Consider the following 20861-nt stretch of genomic DNA (forward strand, 5'->3'; position numbering starts at 1 on the left):
ACCTCCATTAACCTATGCATCAGCCTTATTTGCCAGTTCACTTCAGTTAGCTTTATGTTCATGTCCTCATAATTGCAACTATTTGAATTTAAGATACTCATCTTGAACCCAGCCATATTTTCCTCAAACTGAGTGTAAAATTCAATCATATTATGGTCAATGCCACCTCAGGCTGCCTTCAATATGAAGTCATTAATTAATCCTATCTCATTGCACAATATCAGATAAATGTTGCATGGTCTCCAGATGGATCTAGAAAGTCCTGTTCCAAGTAACTACTATGAAAATATTTGGACAAATCTTCATCTAGGAACTTTGTCCATTTCAACCATTTTGGTTGACATGTAGATTAAAAGTCCCCATGATTATCATCTCACTTTTTTGATAAGCTCACTATATATTTCTTCATACTCCATTCAGCCATGTAGTTACTGACAGTGCAAACCATTCCCACAAGTAACTTCATGCATTGATCCTTTCAGCTGTCTACTCAAACTGCTTCTCGAAGGTTGGAGGATGGACGAAGGTTGCACACTCCCCAAAAGTGGGAATTAAACAAGTTTTTATAAAAAGAGGTTACAACAAGAGTAAGGTTAACACCTTACAAGCTGGTACTGCAAAACACATTGCGGCAGACATGAATCTAGAATGCCCTCCATGTCCATGTCAGCAGAAATGAATGGAGAGAATTTTGAACATCCTAAGGCCTGTATCAACTCTTGAGAGCCAACGCGAGTATAAATAGAACTTGTTGGGAAAACAGGTCTTGCAGCACGTGTGGAGAGAAAACAAAGTTAATGTTTTAGATCTGGTTACCCTTCTTTAGAACCCTTCTGTTCTGAAGAAGGGTCACTGGAGACAAAACATTAACTTTGCTTTCTCTCCACATATGTTGCCAGACCTGCTGAGCTTTCCCCGCAATTTGTTTTTGTTTCTGATTTCCAGCATTGCAATTTTTTGGTTTATTTTTGTAGAGTATAAATAGGTTGTTGTGAAAGGATAACAGAAATACCTAAAATGGAAGATTTCTGTTTATTATTGAAGAATGAAATGAAAACAAGAACATGTAGAAAGTTAGATGATTTTCATTACAAATTGGACAGAAGTAGGATACAGACGTTGGACTGAGATCGGCCAGATGTAGGAGACAGACATGGGATACAGATGTGGATCAAAATCAGAGAGACATCAGACCAAAATTAGACAGACATGGAACAAAGCCGGGCAAAAATGGGACAGAATGTTAGACAGAATTCTATTCAGCCAGTCTAATACTGAGATTACTTGAATAAATGTGAAGTTAACCTGCATACTTGAGTCCTCTTGTGGTTTGTCGGAGGAGAATAACTACAACACCCCAGTTTCACAAAGGTAACTGTGTAGTCAGGCCAATTTTAATGATCCAAGTCTCCCAGTAAATAAGTGAATGGGTATCTAATTTAGTGAATAGATGTGTGAGTAATGGATGAGTTGGTGAATGGGTAGTTTTGGGGATTGGAAATTAGTCAGATCAGAGTGTAGTCAACTGTTTAGATGGTAATTGGGTTGGATTGAGGGTGTAGCTGGGAGTTCGGTGGTGTGATTTTGCCTTCAAATGAATGGTTTTCTGGATGTGGCATTATACATTTACGTTATCTTCCATGACATGAGAAATTGGGTGTAATATTGTGGTATTGAAGAATGCAACTGATGTTTATTGTAACAAGCTATTATGGACAAGATAATATTCTGCAGAGGCATAAGTGACTGGGCTGATAGTAGACTAACAGTTTAACATGGAGCAGCAAACATCCAATGGAGTGTCATGCTTCAAGTGTTCCGTGGTAAGGTGGAGTGTAAGATCTTTATACCTGCCAATCATATGCTCTGATGTAGGGATGAAGGCACAAGTATGCCTCTTAAAGGTAAGCTGACAGCCTGACTGTATCCCAAAAACAGGGATAGCTGGAATTACATTGGTATGTGTTGTCAATTTGTTAATAATAAAAACAGGCCGAGGAGAGTTTACAAAACAAACATCTTGAACTTCAATGTAACACTTTCAATTGTTTATAATGCATCCTGATCTGCTGATTGTAGACTTGTCTGGTGAGTAATGCACTGTTCTCTATTGCATTTGTTGGACAACTTGGCTGTCTTGCTGATAGTTGCTGTCACTCACCATCACTACAACTTCAACACAGTCAACATCAAAGTCAGAGGTTCTTGCTTATTCTCTTCATGCATGATTGGCATGCTGAACTTTAGACTGAGCTGGCTTCTGTTCCTTTGCAATGGAACACCAAGATCAGTAACACTTTGCATGATCTGGCTGATATGCATTTTTTTTAGAAATCCTTGCTGACATCCAAATATTTGTAGGATTTCTAATGCAAAATTTCTATCGAATGTGTGGTTTTGATAGCATTGAATATGTTTACTTTCACCTGTCCCAGAATGCTTACAATATTAGTTGCTGGGCAATGTCTTTTGCACTTGACTTCCAAATGTATGTTGCATTGGGAATGCTAATCCCTCTCCATTGGTATTGCAAGAAAACACAGCAATGCGAGATGAAGATATTATGTTGTTGCTTGACAGTTAATTGATTGATTTATTGATTTGATAGCAATACCTACATTCTGCTAGACTATTTGAATGTGGATAACGGGGTGACAATGTGATATGGATCACTTTCTACTGAACACACATATTTTGAAATGGTTTTCTAGAGTACTGCAAACTGTTGTCAGACATCTATTCTGAGATACCGATAAAAATTGAAAATAACACATGCTGTCATTGATACTCATGTTCATTGTGTCGCTAAGTCATTTAACAATGGGAAATTTGAGAAGTTATTTGACACAAAAATATTCTCTTCCCTATGCACTGTGAATAGGTCCATTTCTATTTTTAGGCAAAAGTGACGACCTGCAGATATTGGAGATTAGAGTCGAGAGTGTGGTGCTAGAAAAGCACAGCAGGTCAGACAGCATCTGGGGAGCAGGAAAATCAACATTTCAGGCAAAAGCCTTCATCAGGAAAGATGAAGGGTTTTTGCCCGAAATGTCAGTTTTCCTGGTCCTTGGATGCTGCCTAACCTGCTACGTTTTTCCAGCACCATACTCACGACCCATTTCTATTTTTGTCTAAGGAGAGAATGGAACACCATATGGATGTCAAGCTCCTTTTGCTTTTGGTGTTGATAGTCATACCTCACATGCATGAGCAAATCTTTGAATATTTTGATTCATCCCTAGTCAATACACAGATTCATGCTACTTATCTTGTGCTTTCGTTGGCCATGTGCTGCTGGTGTATTGCTGACATAATATTTTGGGGCAATGATTTTGACAATAAGACTTGTTGGCTCATGAAAATGACTTGTCGTGAGATACTGAGTACATTGCAGTTTACCCAAAATAAAAACAAATCTTCCCAAGGACTTTGGTTAATGCTGTCAGGCAGTCCCTGGATAAAGACATTTTGAAACTCTTGTAATTGCTCTTCTTGAGCAGTTGCTGACTGTAACTGTTCACACTTTTGGGGTCCAAATTGGAACAGATAAACCTTGAGATTATCTTCAACTTCATAGTCTTGAGCATCAACATGTCAATCAAGTGGAATATCTTGATCTTTGTGTGGGTTGCGTAATTGCTCAGTGTGTCAGATGTAATTCTTCAGGTACTTAGCAACAGGAGTTGACCATTCAGCCCCATGAGCTTGATCTGCCATCTAATATGATTGTGGCTAGACAAACACTTTCATCATTTTTAGACAACTATTAAAGTCAGAGCATCAGAAGATGTACAGTACCGAAACCGACCCTTTGGTCCAACTTGTCCATACCAACCAGATATCCTAAACTAATCTAGTCCCATTTGCCAGCACTTGGCCCATATCCCTCTAAACCCTTCTTATTCATATATCCATCCATATGCCATTTTAATGTTGTAATCATACCAGCCTCCACCACTTCCTCTGGTAGTTCATTTCATACAAGTACCACCTCTGCTTGAAAAAGTTGCCCTTTAGGGCCTTTATAAATTTTTTTCCCTCTCACCATAAATCTATGCCCTCTAGTTCTGGACTTCCCCATCCCAGGGAAAATATCATGTCTATTTATCCTATCCATGCCCCTCATGATTTTATAAACCTCTATAAGGTCCCTCCTCAACCTCCAATGCAGACCATCACCCTTCACACTATTATGATGAGAAATATATCAATCTCTATCTTAAACATATTCAAATACTGAGCTTCTATGGTATTCTTGGGTAGAGAATTCCAATGCTTCAAAACTCTCTGAATTTAAAAAAACCCTCCTTATCTCAGGTATAAGTGGCACATCCTTGTTTTTAAATTGTACCCTTACTTCTTTAATCCCCAATCTGGAGAAACAACTTGCCTGCATTTGCCCTGTTTATCCCTTTAAGTATTTTGTGGGTTTCAATGAAATTGCCTCTCATTCTTCAAACCTTTATTAAGTAAATTTCTGTTTGTTATTATAGGAAAAGTGTTATCCTATTGGAGAGTGTGCAGCGGGATTTATAAGGGAAATGGACAGTTATGAAGATAGACTGAAGAGGTTAAGACCAGAGAACAAACAGAAAGAGGGGACTGAGTTGGATGATCATCCATGGTCATACTGAATGGGGACAGGCCATATGGGCTACTCCTACTCCCATTTTCTATGTTTCTAGAAAATATAGGCCCAATTTGCTGAAATGCTTTTCATAAGGCAATCTTGCATTCCTGGGAACAAGTCTGCTGAACCTTTATCTCTCTCTGGCAATAATATCTTTCTTGAGTTAAGGATATCACTGCTGCACAGAGTACTCCAGGTGGAGCCTAACCAATCCCATATACAACTGAAGCTAGACTTCACTAGGTTGTACTCAGATTTTTTCATGATAAAGGATAACATGCAATGGTTTGCCTAACAGCTTGCTGCACTTATATATTAGCCTTCAGTGGCTTATTGACAAACTCACCTCATTTCCTTTACTTGTTTACATTTTCTAACCGCTTACCATCAAAGAAGTACGCTGTGCATCTGTTCCTTCCACCAAAGTGGATCACCTCAGTTTTTTCACATAATACCCCATCAGCCATGTTCTTGCTGATGCACTATGCCTGTCCAAGTCCTCCTGAAACTGCTTTATATTTTGCTTGTAGCAGACACCCCACTTAGTTCTGCAAACTGAGAAACATTTCATTTTGTTCCCACATTCAAATCATTGATATGTGCTGTGAACAGCTGGAGCCCAAGTACTGAAGCTAACGGTGCCCCATCAATCACAGTCTGTGAATACTAGAATAACCTATCTATTCCTAATCAGATTTCTGCCTGTTAGCCAATCCTTCATTCATGCCAGAATATTACCTCCTATGCTATATTTTAATTTTACTATACATCTCCTGTGAAACCCTTATCAAAAGGCCTTCTGAAAATCCAGTTAACTATGTCCATCAACTTTCCTTTACCAAATTTCTTTCGGAACATGTTCTAAAATTCCAAGTTTGTCAAACATGATTTCACATTCTCAGATCCATGTGGACTGTGTTTTCCGGGTCCTTAAGGGGGAGGGGGAGCAGCCCCAGATCGTGGTCCACGTTGGCACCAACGATATAGGTAGGAAGAAGGGTGAGGATGTCAGACAGGCTTTTAGGGAGCTAGGTTGGAAGCTCCGAGTTAGAACAAACAGAGTTGTAGTCTCTGGTTTGTTACCTGTGCCACGTGATAGAGAGTCGAGGAATAGGGAGAGAGAGCAGTTAAATGCGTGGCTACAGGGATGGTGCAGGAGGGAGGGATTCCGGTTTCTGGACAACTGGGGTCCTTTCTGGGGAAGGTGGGACCTCTATAAAAAGGATGGTCTACACCTGAACCTGAGGGGCACCAGTATCCTTGGGGGGAGGTTTGCTAGTGCTCTTTGGGAGGGTTTAAACTAACTCCGCCGGGGCATGGGAACCTGGACTGTAGCTTTAGGGTACAGGACCTTGAGTGTAGGGAGGTTAGGAATAATGCAGCGATCTCTAAGGAGGGTGCCTGTAACCAGAAAGGTGGATTGAAGTGTGTATACTTCAATGCCAGAAGTATAAGGAATAAGGTAGGTGAACTTGCAGCGTGGGTTGGTACCTGGGACTTCGATGTTGTGGCCATTACAGAGACGTGGGTAGAACAGGGACAAGAATGGCTGTTGCATGTTCCAGGGTTCAAATGTTTTAGTAGGATCAGACATGGGGGTAAAAAAGGGGGAGGCGTGGCATTACTTGTCAAAGACAGTATCACAGCAGTGGAATGGACGATGGAAGAGGACTTGCCATCTGAGGTAGTTTGGGCTGAGGTTAGAAATAGGAAAGGTGAGGTCACCCTGTTAGGTGTTTTCTACAGGCCTCCTAATAGTCCTAGAGAAGTAGAGGATAATATTGCGAGGATGATTCAGGAAAAGAGTGAAGGTAGCAGGGTGGTTGTTATGGGGGACTTTAACTTCCCAGATATTGACTGGGAGAGCTATAGCTCGAGTTCATTAGATGGGTCGGTGTTTGTACAATGTGTGCAGGAGGGTTTCCTGACACAATATGTCGACAGGCCAACAAGAGGGGAGGCTATATTGGATTTGGTTCTAGGTAATGAACCAGGCCAGGTGTTAGACTTGGAGGTAGGTGAGCACTTCGGGGACAGTGACCACAACTCGGTGACTTTTACTTTAGTGATGGAGAGGGATAATCGTGCGCCGCAGGGCAAGAGCTATAGCTGGGGGCAGGGAAATTATGATGCAGTGAGGCATGACTTAGGATGTGTGGATTGGAAAAACAGGCTTCAAGAGAAGAACACTAATGAGATGTGGGGATTGTTCAAGGAGCAGCTACTGCGTGTCCTCGATAGGTATGTACCAGTCAGGCATGGTGTAAAGGGCCTTGTGAGGCAGCCGTGGTTTAGTAAGGAATTGGAGTCCCTTGTGAAAGGGAAGAAGGCGGCATATGTAAAGATGAGGCGTGAAGGTTCAGTAGGGGCGATAGAGAGTTATAAGGTAGCCAGGAAGGAGCTAAAGAGGGAGCTAAGAGAAGCGAGAAGGGGACATGAAAAGTCTTTAGCTGGTAGGATTAGGGAGAACCCAAAGGCTTTCTATAGGTATGTCAAGAATAAAAGGATGACTAGGGTAGGTATCGGTCCAGTCAAGGATAGTAGTGGGAAGTTGTGTGTGGAGGCGGAGGAGATTGGAGAGACATTAAATCAGTACTTTTCATCAGTATTCACTCAGGAACAGGACACTGTTGCTGATGTGAATATGGAATCACAAATAATTAGAATGGATGCCCTGGAAATATGCAGGGAAGAGGTTTTGGGAATATTGGAAAGGATGAATATAGATAAGTCTCCTGGGCCTGATGGCATTTACCCCAGGATCCTATGGGAAGCTAGGGAGGAGATAGCAGAGCCATTGGCCTGGATTTTTATGTCGTCATTGTCTACGGGAATAGTACCAGAGGACTGGAGGATAGCGAATGTGGTCCCATTGTTCAAGAAAGGGAGTAGGGATAGCCCTAGTAACTATAGGCCAGTGAGTCTGACTTCAGTGGTGGGCAAAGTCTTAGAGAGAATGGTAAGGGATAAGATTTATGAACATCTGGGTAGGAATAACGTGATCAGGGATAGCCAGCATGGTTTTGTGAAGGGCAGGTCGTGCCTCACAAACCTTATTGAGTTCTTTGAGAAGGTGACTATGGAAGTGGATGAGGGTAAAGCAGTAGATGTTGTGTATATGGATTTTAGTAAGGCGTTCGATAAGGTTCCCCATGGTAGGCTAATGCTAAAACTTCGGAGGTATGGCATTGAGGATACATTAGAGGTTTGGATTAGGAATTGGCTGGCTGGAAGGAGACAGAGGGTAGTAGTTGATGGATTATGTTCATCTTGGAGCGCAGTTACTAGCGGTGTACCACAAGGATCTGTTTTGGGACCATTGCTTTTTGTTATCTTTATAAATGATCTAGAGGAAGGACTTGAAAGCTGGGTAAGCAAGTTTGCGGATGACACGAAAGTCGGTGGAGTTGTGGATAGTGAGGAAGGAAGTGGTAGGTTACAGCGGGATATAGATAAGTTGCAGAGCTGGGCGGAAATGTGGCAAATGGAATTCAATGTAGCTAAGTGCGAAGTCGTTCACTTTGGTAGGAATAACAAGATGATGGATTACTGGGCTAATGGTAGGCTACTTGGTAGTGTGGATGAGCAGAGGGATCTTGGTGTCTATGTACACAGATCTCTGAAAGTTGCCACCCAGGTAAATAGTGCTGTGAGGAAGGCATATGGTGTACTGGGCTTTATTGGCAGAGGAATTGAGTTCCGGAGTCCTGAGGTCATGTTGCAGTTGTATAAGAATCTGGTGAGGCCTCATCTGGAGTATTGTGTGCAGTTTTGGTCGCCATACTATAGGAAGGATGTGGAAGCTTTAGAACGAGTGCAGAGGAGGTTTACCAGGATGTTGCCTGGAATGGTAGGAAAATCTTATGAGGAAAGGCTGAGGCACTTGGGGCTGTTCTCATTGGAGAAGAGAAGGTTTAGGGGAGATCTGATAGAAGTGTATAAGATGATTAGGGGTTTAGATAGGGTAGATACTAAGAACCTTTTACCGCTAATGGAGTCAGGTGTTACTAGGGGACATAGCTTTAAATTAAGGGGTGGTAGGTATAGGACAGATGTTAGGGGTAGATTCTTCACACAGCGGGTTGTGAGTTCATGGAATGCCCTGCCCGTATCAGTGGTGAACTCTCCTTCTTTATGGTCATTTAAGCGGGCATTGGATAGGCATTTGGAAGTTATTGGGCTAGTATAGGTTAGGTAGGATTCGGTCGGCGCAACATCGAGGGCCGAAGGGCCTGTACTGCGCTGTATCCTTCTATGTTCTATGTTCTATAAATATGCTTATTGTTCTCTAAGTGTCCGCTTAATACATCATTTTAATAAATTCTGGCATCTTCTTTGTTACTGACGTCAGGCCAACAGGTGTGTACTTCCTGGTTTTATCTCTTGCTCCTTTCTTAGATAGTGGTATGACAATTACCTCCACCCAATCTGCAGGAATCATTCCAGAATCTACAGAATATTTGGCTTTTATTTCACTCCAAAGTCATTTCCTTGCAGATTGTTAACTGATTTGATTGTATCATGTGTGATCTGTACTGCAACTGTAGCTGAGATTTGAATCTCATGAACTGTGGCCATAGTGAGATGGAGACTGGTTTCTCTGTCACTGCTGTTGGTATTTTGAGAGCATGATGATTTTGCATATTGCTATGGCAATGTAATTCTGCCAATGCACAGAAGTGACGATCTGTTAAATACAATTCAATGAACTGTCATGGCTGAATCAGAGAGCACCATTTGCTGAGGTACATTACTTTGAAGTTGTGTTCAGGTATGTTGTGCTGCTTTTTCAGGCTATAAGGTGCAAAAAGTTGTTAAAGATTCTGATCACCTTAAATATTTGATATGGTGTGTGAGTTGTGATTCCCTATATATTCATATCTTCATTGCAGTTAGGATTTCAAAGTAGTGACAAATGTATGATAGCTAAATCTGTGAAGGATTTTCTTAAAATGAAATCAAGTTCAAAAAGTCATTCTGAAACAGTGACCTAATCTAGTATTGCTCACAAATCAAGTGGCTGCAAATCTATGTTATGATGTGGAGGTGCAAGTGTTGTACTAGGGTGGACAAAGTCAGAAGTTGCATGACACCAGGTTATAGTCCAACAGGTTTATTTGAAATCATAATCTTTCGGAGTGTTGCTCCTTCATCAGACTTCACCTGTCAAAGGAGCAGTGCTCCAAACGCTTATGATTTCAAATAAACCTGTTGGACTTTAACCTGGTGTCATGTGACTTCTGACTAGATCCATGTTGTTAATTGATGGGAAATTGTTTATACTGTTTTGTTTACAACAGTTGGCTGAAAACAAAAGACTATTAGCTAGCTTCCAGTTCAGAGTGATCACAGGTTAATTTTGATTCAGAAAACCCAGAAATTAAAAGTTGTTATGGTAGATTGTAAGACAGCTAACTGAGGTAAAAAAACTAGTTTTGTTTTATCTCCTTAAAGGAATATATGGAAAGTTCAGGAAATAAGTATCTCCAAGTACAAAAGTGATTAGTTTGTGAAACATCCAAACCGGGAGAGTTGGATTAGAATCTGCCGGTTGTGAGGAACTGTAAAAAATAAGCTGCTACACTGAAGCTCTGAAGGGTACCTAAAATTGTTGGCAAAATGGAACATGCAAGGAGTTTGCATTCAAATGCTATCCCAACTTTGCTTTTCTTAAACATTGATAGGCCGATGGAATGTTTCTAGCATTTTCAGTTTGTATGAGGAGCAAACCGCCATGTCTGAAGTTCCACCAATGTATTTAAACTCCATTATATGTTTGCATCAGTGTGACATTTTTCCTATTTCCAACACCAACCCGTGTTCTTGTGAATTGAAGTTGTCAGTTTGTGGTGATGACACAGTAAGTCTGGACTGAGAGTTTCAGATTCATTTTATGTAGATCTTTCACAGCCAAGATACTTTCATCCCATTGGTTTAAATTGGATTTAAACCCATTTCAAAAAGGTTAGCAATTAGTGTCAAATCCACTCACTCTTTCACTAAAATCATTTTTACTTTGAGCACAGACTGGGAAAAAAAAGCAAACACCATCTGTATGAATTAAAGGTGCAATCAAGTAATATAGAATAAGCTGTTTAGCAAAGCATTTTGTCTATATTGCTTATATCAATTTTACTTTTTAATATATAATGTAAAGTTCAGTACCAGAAGGATGCAAGTGGAAATCACAGCTATGTGTAGACATATTACAAGACTATTGTTTACTTCAAGTACACAGTATATGGCCAAAGTGCAAAGATGACTATCAAAATGGTCCTCTGTGCATTTGCAAATGGGCCTAGTGTTGGCTTTTACAGGTAACAATGAATAAGATATAATGCACCAGTGCACGTGTGGTCAATATCACCCATGCAAGTACAGATACATTGTTATATGGAAGCATTTAAGACCATAAAACCATAAGACATGGGAGCAGAAATTAGGCCATTCAGCCCAATGAGTCTGCTCTGCCATTCTATCATGGCTGATAAATTTCTCAACCGTGTTCTCCCGCTTTCTCCCTGTAATCATTGATCCCCTTGGTACTCAAGAACCAATCTATCTCAGTCTTAAATTTCTAGCGCTGAGTATGGAATGCATGTAAATTCTGATTTATCCACAGCCAATTCAGCTGCAGCTTTGGTATCTATCAAAGATTCTTTTGGATACAGTGAGGTTCACTGTATGTGAACAATATCCATTTAGTTACGAGATGTTGTTGACCTGATTACGCAGGCTGTCATACTTCCCTCCATAATACAGGTACAGATTGACTAGTTGCATTTGCAAGATTGTAGCTGCATGGCCACCACTTCCTTGTTACTATCTGCAGCTGGTCTACTCTGCTAAACTGCTAAAGACTATGTTCCACACCGCACCAACCTGCAGTGTGAAAACATGGGCAGAACCATTTTTGTTGTGGATGTGATATTACTTCACTTTGTACTGACATGGTGCTGCAAACTTGAGTTGCTGCACATGTGTGGTGAGGTTGTTCATGAACATAACCTGATCTAAGGACAAAAATTTTCACTCCCTTGAGTTGACTGGGCAATTGCAAGGAAGTTGGGAAAATACAGCAAAATGAAAATAGTTCGATTCTTGGTGTCAAGATATTTCCCTTAATGCTTAAATGGGGAGTTTGGAAGCTCACTAATGCATGGATGTGATGACTTTAATGAATTTGCACACATTAGTTGATCTCATCTCCTTTCTATGAGGCTCTCAATCCTGTCCTTTCACAAGAAACAAGATGATGCCAATTCCTGACACGAAAATCAAAGCATTTACTTGATGACAGAAGCTCACCATCAGCTTCTCCGGACTGTCAGACAATTCTGTCTTCACACGAATTTCCTGCAGACTCCAATGTCACTGTACTCTTATACCCATCTTAGATTTAAGTCAGCAAAATCAAACCATCAGCCTCACCACAGCATCATGCTGTTTTCAGACCAACTCACAGTACCCTTCAGCCCTTCATGATTTCATTTTGGAGCTCAGGTTCAGGGACAGTAAGGACTGTCTATGTTTCTGCCAGATTGTTTTGTGCACAAGGACATGCACGCACCTCATGCATCTTCACACAAGGAACCTTGTAGCCCTTAGTTTAATTTCTGGATGCTAACTCATTTTGCATTGACTTGAATTTGTCACACTGTCTGGCTTGCATTTTTTTAGCACAGTGGGAAAAGCATGCAGCTTATTATGATTCAGAGCACTGGTCGGTCAAAGGGGTAAGCATGGTGCTGTATGAAACCACACCAAGCCAATGTTACAACTACAGAACGTGCCAGCAGTTTACACCACAAACACACTGAATGTGCTTCAACCAAATGGCCATGTCTCAAAGTCCAAGGGCATCATACTTAGTGGGATGAAAGGGAATTGTGGCTTGTCAGGGGGAAAAACCACAGTCAGTCAAAGAGTATGGCCAATCTCAGTCCAGGAGGTTGATCAGAGCCAGTTAGGTCTTCGCTCCTACTGAAGTCCAGAGATCAGAGTCTTTGAAGTCCAACGATTGGACCATAGTCAATGCAGGGATTACATATCTGTCAGTCAGAATGATATGTAAACATCAGTCTGGGTTCTGGCCTATGTTCAGCTGTGGATGTAGTGCCAGATCACTCAAAGGTGGTTCCACAGCCAGTCCTGAGCATTTGGGCTCCTCTGCAAATGAAGGGAAATTTCCCAAATTCCCTGTTGTATGTAATTTTTCATCTCAAAATTTCCAATGTTGGGTGACTTATACTTGTCAGCATCCCCCACTGGAGTCATTGTATTCAAAAACAGCATTCTGCTCCTTTCCTGCAGACTCTGAGTTTGGACCAGCTTTTCCTGCATGATAGTACGAGTTCACACCAACCCTCCTGAAATATTGTGAATGTAGATGAGGTAGTATAGTATAGCATCTATATGAGAGGTTTTCAGCAATAGATGTATCCAAGAGGAAATAATATTATGACAACAGTCAATGAGTGTAGGCTGAAAATCATGTTGTGATATATTCTTTTCCTCATCAGAGATGAAGCTTAAGAAATGACTGATGGAAGAATTACTAACACTAGAACTAAAAATATATGTCGGAGGGCTCAGCAGTGAGTAAAGGAGATGTACAATAGTTTTGCAGCTTTGTTCTTGTACTCATAATCCAAAATCATGGACTAATAATTTGAAGACTTGCATTGAAATTTCACTCTAACACTGTGAATTGAATTCAGTTAAATAAGTAAATTTGGAGAAAAAGCTTTTAGCAGAAATAGTACAAATGAAGCGATATGAAATTTGTAAAACCCAACTCAATCAGAGATACCCTTAAGGGAGATAACTTACCAGGTCTGGTCAATATGTGACCCAGACCCACAACACAGTGGTAGATTTGTAAGGGCCCTCTGAAATAGCTGAGCAAACCATTCCACTACTTTAAACCACTGCAGAATATAGGACAGATCCAGCAGAAATGGTAACACTGTAATACACTGTTGGGACAGTGTTTCTGGGAGTCCTAAGCCTTGAATCTAAACTCCATGAAGTCTCACGACATTAACTCATTATTGGGAAAGGAAACCTTCTCCTGATTACTGCCATACTCCTTCACATTGAAAACCATTTGGGTAACACTGGTGATAGCTAAGAATGGTCCCTCTAAACCGTATGGGTTTGCAGCTGCACAGAATATAGCACATAGCTAACAAACAATCCATGTACAATCAACATCCTTTTTTTGATGATTGTATATATGCTAGTTGTGCAATTATTCTAAACTGCTAATGCAGTGCAATAAATAGTCTACACACAGCAAAGATAATAGAGTCATTGGGTTCCACAACCTTCTGTCCAACTCGTCCATGCCGACCAGACATCCTAAGTTAATCTAGCATTGGCCAGTGTTTGACCCATATCACTTGAAAGCCTTCCTATTCATGTATCCATCCAGATGCCTTCTAAATGTTGTAATTGCGCCAGCCTCTGCCACTTCGTCTGGCAGCTCATTCCAAACATGCACCATCCTCTGCATGAAAAAGTTACTCTTTAGTCCCTTTTAAATTTTTCCCCTCTCACCTTAAACCTATGCCCTCTAGTTTTGTACTCTGCTACCCTGGAGAAAAGACCTTGGCTATTCATCCTATCTATGCCCCTCATGATTTTATAAACCCCTATAAGGTCAACCCCTCAGCCTCTGACACTCCAGGGAAAATAGCCCGAGCTTATTCAATCTCTCCCTATAGATCAAACACTCCAACCCGGGCAAAATCCTTGTACATCATTTCTGAACCCTTACAGGTTTCACATCATCTTTCCTATAGCAGGGAGACCAGAATCAAATGCAGTACTCTAGTAATGACCATCCAATGACCTGTACAACCTCAGCATGACCTCCCAACTCCTACGCTCAATGCACTGATCAATAAAGGCAAAGACACCCTAAATACCTTCTTTGAAATCCTGTTTCTACCTCTGACTCTACTTTAGAGGAACCCGCACTCCAAGGTCTCTTTGTTCATCAATATCTTGGCAAGTGCACAAAGTGTGATCTGGATGGAGATTTTGAATAACATCGAGGACAAAACAGCCCATCTGATCAGAACCTATCTATTACCTTAAACATTCAGTCCCTTCACTGAACTGGCTGAGTATGGAAGGATAAACATGTTTAATTGGACTTGCAGCAGTCATTGAGAAAATCAAAATAAAACAAAGAATTGTGAGTTATGGAAATCATAAGTTTCAACTCAAAACATTAACTCTGTTTGTCTCTTCACAGAAGCTGAAAATGTGTTGCTGGTTAAAGCACAGCAGGTCAGGCAGCATCCAAGGAACAGGAAATTCGACGTTTTGGGCCAGAGCCCTTCATCAGGACAGGAAATTCGACGTTTCGGGCCAGAGCCCTTCATCAAGCTGTCAGACCAGATAAGTTTCTCCACCAATTTCTGTTTTTGTTGAGACAACCAATTTAAGGGAGAAATCTACTTTACTTTGTCTTTGCTGATCTATCTATCATGACACATCTGTTCATGATTGTATTGCACTGAATAGTCTGAGTAGAGACACAGTTCCCTTTTCACACCGAGGACATATTCCATTGTGTTGTGTCGCACTGTCATTGTGTTAAATCAGATTGATTCAGAACATTAAAGGTTAAATATGACTCTTCTTCAGAACAGAGCTGGGGAGCAATGACGCAAGCAGAACTATGGTCCACCACAGTTCCAACAGCAGAAGGTTTCACTTGGATACAGTTGTAAAGATTATAACTCACTCATTATGGTTTGATTCCACACAAAACTTGAGCTTCATCTGGACTTCTTCACCACTAAGAGGCATCATTCAAGTACGCAATAGAATACACTCACATATCTACATGAGTGAAACTCCATAAAACTCAGGAAGCTCAATAACATCGAGGACAAAACAGCCCATCTGATCAGAACCACATCTATTACCTTAAACATTCAGTCCCTTCACGAACAGAATATCACGACTTCAGCATGTACCATCACCAAGTTGCACTGGAGCAGCACGTTAAGGTTTTTTTGACAGTACTTTCTAACCCTGTGTTTTCTACCATTTAAAAGAGAAAAGGCAGATGCACCACTACCTTCAAGTTATCTTCCAAGTTGCATGTCAATTTGACTCATCATTATGCCTACACCAAAATCCTTGAACTCCATGTCCAACAGTGCTTTGACTGTAACTAAGCTAAGTGGATAGTAGAATTCAAGATGGTGACTTATTATCTTCTCAAACACAAAATATGGATCATGCCAGCATTACTCACAACCCACCCAGGAACAGATTTTGTTATTGAAATAACTATATTTATAACTCCCTAACAACAGAGAGGAAAATATAACAACTTGCTCAGATCTTGCGTGTAGTACACTCCCTCTCTGTTTACAAAAATTGTGTTTAATGTAAATTGTGCATGTTCACAATTTCTTAGAATACTATATAACTAAACCAACAATCACTATAGCTGATAATTCAACAAGTTGGATTGCTTCATTGGTTTTATTGGAAAGAATATGTTTTCCCTTAACACCAGTATGTGTTTTTAAAAAGTGAGTTGGGCCAGAAATACTGAGAAGTGCAACATGTTTCTTCTTCCTTCCTAAATACCTTAATTAACCTATCTGTCTTCTTTCTCTTTCAGCCTGGGCATTCTGTTTCATTTCCATTAGCTCTCTCAACATCTCACACTGTCAGATATGAGTTTGACTTTGATGATCAACTCCACTTCATTGTTGGAACTGTGACATTGATTGATTTGCCTCAACCAAAGATGCTGGGTTACTGGTAATTTCTGTAAAACTAGCAAACTTTCAGCTCCGTTTTGAAGATAAATGCAACTTGGTGATGGGGCTACAAACTGCAGTGGGCTTTTAGACTACTTCTCTGTCAGACACTGGCAAGTCATTTCTGCATGACAAGTAATTCAGTGGCCAGAAATGTATCAGTCTTCATGGGCTGCATTGTGGCTCAGTGGTTAGCACTGCTGCTTCATAGTGTCAGGTGTCTGGGTTTGTTCTCTTTGTGTTTGTATGGGTTTTCTCCCACAGTCCAAAGATGTGCAGATTGCCCATAGTGTGCAGACTAGGTAGATTAGCCATTGGAAATGCAGAATGACAAGAATAGGGGTGAGATGATCTGTGGAGGGGTGATACAGCCTCCTTCCACGCTTTGGGGATTCTCTGATGAAATGTAGAAAGAAACCTACTATTGCATGACTTTCAACATTTAATATTGTACAGATGAACACTAAAAATCAATGCACTATATTGATGCCCTGCTTTCGCTGTGGATGGCATTTTGATTCTTTGAATTAAAATATGATCATAAGAGCTTGGTGGTCACTTAACAAAGTAAACATTTCACAACCGTTTTTGGAAGTTAGAACATCATGTACAATTGGAATTACCTCTTTTCAAACTTGGGAGTAATTTTGCTAATTAACGACAAAATTGACAAAATTGATTATTTGAAATTTGTTTTATAATTGTTTATTGACTAAACATAAATATATGAATTTACGTGAAAACACAAATAACACAATTTTTTTACATCCTGTTTTCTTTACTTGTTAGAGTTATATTTGGTCTTTCCGCATCTTTGTCTGTTTTATAGTTCTTTACTGTCAAATAACAATAAATCAAATCAAATCAATGATGTATGTCTGATGTCATCACTTTAATGTAAGAAACATAGCAACTATTATGAATGCAAGACTTTAAAATGTCCCGTTAAATTTGAATGAAAACAAATGCCCCGAAGAGATGCTGGTAATTATTTTGAAAGCTGTCAGGATGTGATTTGATTGTCAGGACACATGGGCCCAGTTGGAAATCCATAACAAATCAAATGCTATTGATACAAAAGAGGGGTAATAGTCTAGATACAGACTCCTAGATTCAGGCATCAGATGGTAGTGAGAAATTAGGTTGGGAAAAGTTGAAGGCAAAGGCAGTTGTGATCGCCAAAGCGGAGATTTAGGAACCATGAGTTTCCAAAGGGTACCTTGCTACTGGAAATGCTTGAAGACTGAGTGAAGCAATTTACAAAAAAACGTTGAAAGCCCCTCTGCAATGTGGAAGGGAGAAAGAAGCAGCTGCTGGAAGGGATTGGATTTTATCTACAAGACTGCATTATATATTGAGGTTGTGGCATAACTTAAATATGGAATGGTTTTCAGCTGTCTTAATTAGCTAATAGTGTAAGAAACCTAACTTGAGTGTCCTAGTTGCTAACAAAATAATATTTAGTTGGTATTGATTTTAGTTTCTTACTGAAAATAATTTAAAATGTGAAATCTGATTGTGCAGTGATTTCTGTTGGTCATTGGGAAAAGGCTGAATATTATGCATTTTTTGGCTTATGCAAGTTGCCAGTGAGTTTGGTGGAACAATTCTCACTGTGAGGCTGAGTGAGCTTTCTCACTGTAACTTGCGAAACTTGTCACTTCAATTGCCATTGGAATCCTCCTGGTGAGAATCATGTCCTGTCCCTGCCCTATCTCTATCTCAGTTCATGGAGAAAATCACCACTCAGCATTCCTTGAGGCTGCTGCATCTTTCAAACACTGTTCAGCAGGGTTAGGCATCAGGAGAGATGACAGAGAAGGGTTAGCTGACACCACAGTTCTCAGAGAGGCAGCTGGGGATTGTTGAGGATGGGGCAGTGGAGAGGAGTGGAGTCCACATCCCAGAAGAACGCCATCTCACCATGCCAGCCAGGTTGAAGATGGTCATTGGATCAATACTACTTCCAGGGTGAGAAGGTCAATGATCTTCTCTACTCCATCAGAGTGAGTGCTCTCTGCTACCTCAAACCTTTCAAAGCCACTGCATTCATCTCCCACCAATGCTCATGCTGTGGCACCCCTTCTGTTGTATACAACACTTACCCTCATTTGAAATCATTTCTCGCATCCTTTTATATCACTAATGTAACATGCCCTCGGCTCTGCTTCCTCGATCCCTTGGAACATCTCAATATTGTTCCCTCTCTTGTGCCTTACTTGTTTTCCCCCTTTATGCCTTTACAGGAGAAGATACCCCATAACACAGTGGACTGACATCATCCACTCTTGAGAAAAGCACTCCTGACCTTCCTGATGAAGGGCTTATGCCCGAAACATCGAATTTCCTGTTCCTTGGATGCTGCCTGACCTGCTGCGCTTTAACCAGCAACACATTTTCAGCTCTGAGCAGGAGAAGACAGGAACAGAGAAGACACGACTAACCAGTGGCTGCAATACCTTCCCCCTTTATCCCATACAGACGGAAACATTTCCCACAGAGAAGGGATCCCCATTGTCCCAAGATCATCATGGAAGCATGGAGGGACCATCTTCTGCACTACCTCCTGGACACTTCACTCCCCCTACTCCAGGATGATGACATAACACTGGGCTCGATGAGGTCACACATGTGCAACTCTGCCCCATGGTAAAGGAAGAAATGCCCAGGCCATTTATAGTAGGAGATCTGCCAGAGACCAGGCACTTGCTGAGCCCCTGGCAGGAGATGACCTTGTGGCCTGGGTGATGAGGGACCTTGTACATTTGTGTTGGGAGGGTTGGCAGGCAGGCAATCAGGACTCAGGGGAAATGCAGAAACGCCAATGATTCACTGCTATCATTGCTCATTTTTCAAATTCATTTCATATTCAATAGTATGTAAATTCATAAACCTTTGCATTTCACCATTCATGTAGTTGTTCCCGTCTTTATCATGGCTGTAGATAGTAAATAGTGGTCCGGAGTATCACTTTGCCATTAAGCAGGTGCAGTGGTTGCGGGTCTGTGATGATCATCAAGTACATTGTGGAAGCAGATCTAGCAATCTGTGTACATAATAGCAGCTCATTTCAGCATTTTAGACCTCCTCCTCGTCATTGCCCATATTTTGGCTGACTATATGGGTAGCAGTGCTTATTACAGTGAGTTTCGGGAAGTACAACCCAGACAGTGAATGTTGTAGGACAGTGCATTGGCATACTACATCCTTGCATGACCAGTATTTCATGTGTCGAAGGAGAATATTGTTCCCCAATGAAGGCCCAGTGAATGGTTAGAGTTCAGCTTCCTCCTTCACAAGTCCACTCACTTATCCTGCATATGGCAGCAGTTCTCCTCAGTATTACGTGCCATCCATTTGCATCATGATTAACATGACAGTGAGTGGTCCTCAGCATCAATACCAAAATGCTGTTGAGACCCCCAATATAAAGCTCTCCTCTCTAAATGCCATTCCCTTAACCCCCACAGGCTTCACACTTTTCCAAGTCATTATCCAAGCTCTGTCCATGGGATTAAAACTCGTGCCCACATCCCAGCCTACTCTTCACTCGACCCGTCCTCCTTAATTCCTGTGAATGGAGACAGCTGGCTGACTGTGGCCCACTCTCTTGAGCGACCGGACCTGGCTGCATGGGTCCTGGCCTACCCACATCTCTGGCTGTTTGACACACATATCCCTAATCATGACAGTACTCTCCTACTGGACTGATCCCTATGGAGACAAAGGACTGACCCTATCCATGGAGCACAGAGGCACGTGCCTCTGTGCAACACCACCCTGACCAGGCACCAGTGTGTGACTAAACCCAGGGCTAGAATGGGAGGCTGCCCTTGACTATCTGTGCTGAGACCCCTGACTGACAAGTGTCCTCTTGGACCTCTCTGTGGACTACTCCCCCATGACTTTGTAGCATGCGCACTGCTTGCTACCATTTCAGTTTGTTTGGTGCGAACACTGAGGCCATGTGGTACAGGTTCCAATGTGATATGGCACACATCCTTGTTGGGCATATACCCTACATCATATCCATCTGCCTGATTGTCTGACTGTGCCAGCCAACCCCTGGCAGGGCAAGCAAAGTCTGCATACAGAGGACAGTTCAAATAGGCACCATGAAATACACACTGAGGGAACAAGGGAACAGCCCTGGTAGACAGCCTGGTAAAGCCCATGGAATGGGTTCCTTTGCCTGTGTGTTCCCTCTGCCCAATACAGCCATTCACTGCAAGTTGCTGGTGGGCACTTCTGGAACAATGTGGCCTTGCAGGGCACAGTACCAGTGTGTTGGAAGATGCCAGGATGGTGGCAATGCCTGCTTGAAAGTAACGTGCTTTTATCAGCAGTGGGACGGGTATGTGCAGCTGGTGATTATGGATCCGGCTCTACTTTCTAGTTTGTCTGTGGCCAGCATGGATCTCCTGGAGAAAGCAGTT

The 20861-nt window shown here is 41.4% G+C and overlaps 1 protein-coding gene across 1 annotated transcript in view; it reads left to right on the forward strand.

Annotated features, from left to right (window-relative positions):
- Positions 1-20861, forward strand: part of LOC132820044 (sodium- and chloride-dependent neutral and basic amino acid transporter B(0+)-like) — a 255512-nt gene that overhangs the window by 53827 nt on the left and 180824 nt on the right. The gene's annotated exons all lie outside the window — the stretch shown is intronic.

This window comes from Hemiscyllium ocellatum, chromosome 11 (genome assembly GCF_020745735.1).
Source record: "Hemiscyllium ocellatum isolate sHemOce1 chromosome 11, sHemOce1.pat.X.cur, whole genome shotgun sequence".
Taxonomy (NCBI): Eukaryota; Metazoa; Chordata; class Chondrichthyes; order Orectolobiformes; family Hemiscylliidae; genus Hemiscyllium; species Hemiscyllium ocellatum.